The sequence below is a fragment of the Brassica napus genome, unplaced genomic scaffold (assembly GCF_020379485.1).
Source record: "Brassica napus cultivar Da-Ae unplaced genomic scaffold, Da-Ae ScsIHWf_1439;HRSCAF=2029, whole genome shotgun sequence".
Classification (NCBI taxonomy): Eukaryota; Viridiplantae; Streptophyta; class Magnoliopsida; order Brassicales; family Brassicaceae; genus Brassica; species Brassica napus.
The window spans coordinates 19,639-23,472 of NW_026014851.1; the positions used below are offsets into that span (position 1 = coordinate 19,639).

The following is a 3,834-nucleotide window of genomic DNA, read 5'->3' on the forward strand; positions in this document are numbered from 1 at the left end:
GAGCCTCAGCTCACACTCTGGAAGCTTGTCCACTCCCTGTCCCGAGCTTAAGACCAATTTGGTCGAACCGTCCTGCACCCGGACCATCGGCTCGCCCAGTAACCGTCCCGGACTCGTCCACACTGATCCGAACCAGAACGCACCGTCCAACTGGATTGAGCTGACCTCCAGCTGTTCCCAGCTGAGTGAGCTAGTCCACCAGCTCCTGTGAGCTGAACAGATCATGGTGAACTGAATACCAGCTGAACCGAGCTGATTGAACTCAAACCAACACTCGTCCAGCTGCCTAAACACTCACTCAACTCCTTTACCCTTGTTTCCATCGCATCCTGGTTAAGTCTCAGCTGACTGATGCCCTTAACCTTCATTCAGGGCCATGATACGCTTGTCACAAGGTCTAATGACCTGATTGGTGCGTCTCCCCGCACCATGGCCCGGCCGGGCGATCCTATCTAGGATCGGGGACATGACAGTTTAGGTATCAAGATCGATCAGCATAGGGAGCAGTACCACGACAGTGGACTGTTCTACTTGAGTGATCCGAGTTCTAGACTTGCTCTTAATTAATTGAATAATTGTTTGGCTCACACTTGCTTAACACCCGACCAAACAACCCTAGGCTAGCATTTTAATCATCTGAAAACCTTAAATCAATCTCTTACTTTATTATTACAAAATCAACTTTAAAAACCCACATATTGTTTTAACTTGATATTGATCCCATAAAGATAAAGTGTAATAGTTGGTCTCTGTGGATTCGATCCTAAAGTGCTACATCGACATACCATTCGATTGTGGTAGTGTGCACATTAGGTCAATTGGTGTGCGTATACACGTAATATCAATTTGGCGCCATTGCCGGAGACCATTTTTTTACCTTTATTTTTCGGTTATTTATTTAGTCTAAGGCCTCTAACTTGTTCTATCATTTTTGTTGCAACTAATTTTTCAGGTGCATTACCAGTAGACATACCCGGAGACACGCACAAGGAGAGTTAGTTGCATTTACCAACCAGGAGCTAGAAAGGTTAGAAAGACAGAACATACAACATCAAAAGGCAAACCGACACCACTATGGGTGATCACGTCAATCAAGAGCAACTCACTGCACAGTTGCAACAGATGCAACAACAGATGCTTCAAATGCAGCAGACCATCCAAGCTCAGCAGGATGCTGCTGAACAGGCTGCTCTTGCGCGGCAGGAACAACAGGCGCAGACTGTTCCAATCGGGCAGAGAAACCTTCCTTGATTGGTCTAGTACAGAGAAAGGTGTTCTCTGGTCTCTCTACAGAAATTCCAATGGAGCATATTGAGAGCTTCGAAAAAGTCTGCAGTTTCACTCGCGTGAATGGTGTTCCACCAGACCACATTACGTGCATGTTATTCTCATTCTCTCTTGATGGAAAAGCTGCACGGTGGTTGAACTCTCTCCCTACCGGCTCTCTCTCTTCATGGGAACAGGTCCGATCAGCGTTCCTCAGACATTTCTACTCTAAGGCGATAACAGCTGCATTGAGGAATAAGATCACCTCCTTCAGACAGCTCACTGATGAGCCTTTCTGCAACGCATGGGAGCGCTTCAATGACTGTTGCAGGGAATGTCCTCACCATGGATTTGATGATGATTACCTCCTGGACATTTTCTATGATGGAGTGGACCGGAAATACCAAGGTGCTCTAAACTCTGCGAGCAATGGAGACTTCATGACTCAAACCACTGATGGAGCGTTTAAGCTGATTGAGAACATGGCTGCTAGCTCAGCTAATAAGAAAGAGGAGAGTGATTGCTCCAAGAAAGGGAACAGTTCCGACACCCAGAAAATAGATGAGCTGACTGCCAAGGTTGATCAGCTACTGGAAAACAACCAAGGGCACGTCTTCAACATGGAGCAAGCTACGGCCGGGCAGATACAGAACCAGAACCAGCGACAACCGCAGAACAATCGGCAAGCTGTTTCAGCTACTGAGAATAGTCAACCAGATGAGCTGAAGGGTCTGGGTATGATGATGCAACAACTATTGCAGGGTCAGCAGGTTCAGGCCAAGGTGTTGAATCAGGTAACCACAAAAATTGACACCAGGATGGGCAACATGTTCACTGAGCTGAATAACAAGTATAACAATCTTGCGATCCATATAAGAAAGATCGATGTTCAGCTTGCTCAAACAGCTGAGAGTATCAAGAGGCAACAATAGACGCTCCCTGAAAAAACTGATAAAATTCCTAGGACTGAGCACTGTAATGCAATAGAGCAGCCGTTCGCTGAGACTGTTCTAGGCGCAGAAGAGAACACAGAGCAGTCTACTAGCTCTGCAGTAACTGCTCCCGACGAACCTGCCGAGACTCCAACATCTGATGGATCCCATTAGTGAAGAGCAGCTGATAGGTTTTAAGAAGATGGTGAGAAAGCTTTCTAAAGAACTTGCATTCGAAGCTGCTCTGCAGATTCGTCCATTGCTCAAGTTCTTTAAAAAATATAGAGAGACTCAAGAGGTGATCAAGGTCCTCTATACCAAAGCACTGTCTACACCAGCACTGAAGGTATTGCCTACGGTTGATGATCCTGGAAAGTTTGTTTTCCCATGTTCCATCGCAGGAACAAACTTCAAGGACGCTCTTTGTGACTCTGGTTCTTGTGTGAATCTCGTCTCAAAGGCTATTGTAGACGATTTGGGTATTGCTGATGTTGAGCTTTCTCAGCTGACCCTGACCTTTGCAAACTCTTCCATAGCAGTCCCATATGGAACCATCCGCAGCCTTCATGTTCAAGTAGGGGAATGCATTGTTCCTTCTGAGTTTCAAGTTGTTGAGATGAACAAGGATCATTAGATGCCTTTGATATTTGGAAGGACATTCATGGCTACTGTTGGAGCAACCATCGATATGCCCAACAAGAGAGTCTGCTTCTCCAACATCAACAAGGAAGTTTTCTACAAGGCTGTACCCGCCAGATCTTCCTCATCACACGCCTCTTGCATCTCAGTGTTTGATGTAGAAAAGTTGAAGGTTGTTCCAGAGAAGGAGCATGGTGATAAGGGTGAGAGCAGGTTGTTCTCTGATGAAGATCCTAGCACTGATCCTACTAAATTCAGAGGGAATTCAAGTGTGAAACAGAAAGTCCAGAAGAAAAGGGTCAAGGGAGATCCTACAATGACGTTGATATCTCTCAACTGTGATGAGAACTCCATTGAGTATGAGGTAAAGTGCAAGGGTACCTCTAAACCGTTCTCTAAAGTCAGAGCTATTCTCACATATGAGCTGAAGGAGAAAGAGGAAGCTGCTGTGAAAGGGTTGCTGAGCAGGGTTTTGAAGCTGAACATGTCTGATTGTGGAGCTTGTTTTGGAACAGGCCCTCCTGCTCAACCCGACCGATCCCAGTCACCAAGTCAAGCTAGAGACTTAAACCAAGCGCTTGGTGGGAGGCAACCCACTGGTAAGTGTAAATATAACTTGGTTTTGTTTTTGGTTGCTTATTTTCGTTTTAGTTTATTGAGTCTCAGGTCAAAAAGCAAAAAAAAAATCCGAGATACTTCAAAAATTATGGGTTGCAGAAACGGAACAACCTGCCCCCCCCCCCCCCCCTGAAAAGAGCGGTTGTTCTAGGCAACCATCTGACGATAGAACACCCAAAATTTGCATGGAGCGCCCGCTCCACTCAAGTAAGTATCTCAACCGAAAAAAATATGTTTATTCTTTTTTTTTACCTTCTTTCTGATTTATTTTCACACCAGGGACGGTGTGAAGTAAGTCCGGGGGAGGGTTTTCGTCGTTTACTAACTCGTTTCTTTCTTTTGTTTTTTTCTTTTGAGTCAATTTGAGTCAGTTTTTATG

At 45.4% G+C, this 3,834-nt stretch overlaps 1 non-coding gene across 1 annotated transcript; it reads right to left on the reverse strand.

The window, feature by feature from the left end:
* Window positions 1-1,511: 1,511 nt before the first annotated feature.
* On the reverse strand, window positions 1,512-1,618 carry LOC125597373. The gene has a single exon (XR_007331685.1). It is a non-coding gene; the product is annotated as a small nucleolar RNA R71 (small nucleolar RNA).
* Between the last annotated feature and the right edge of the window lie 2,216 nt (window positions 1,619-3,834).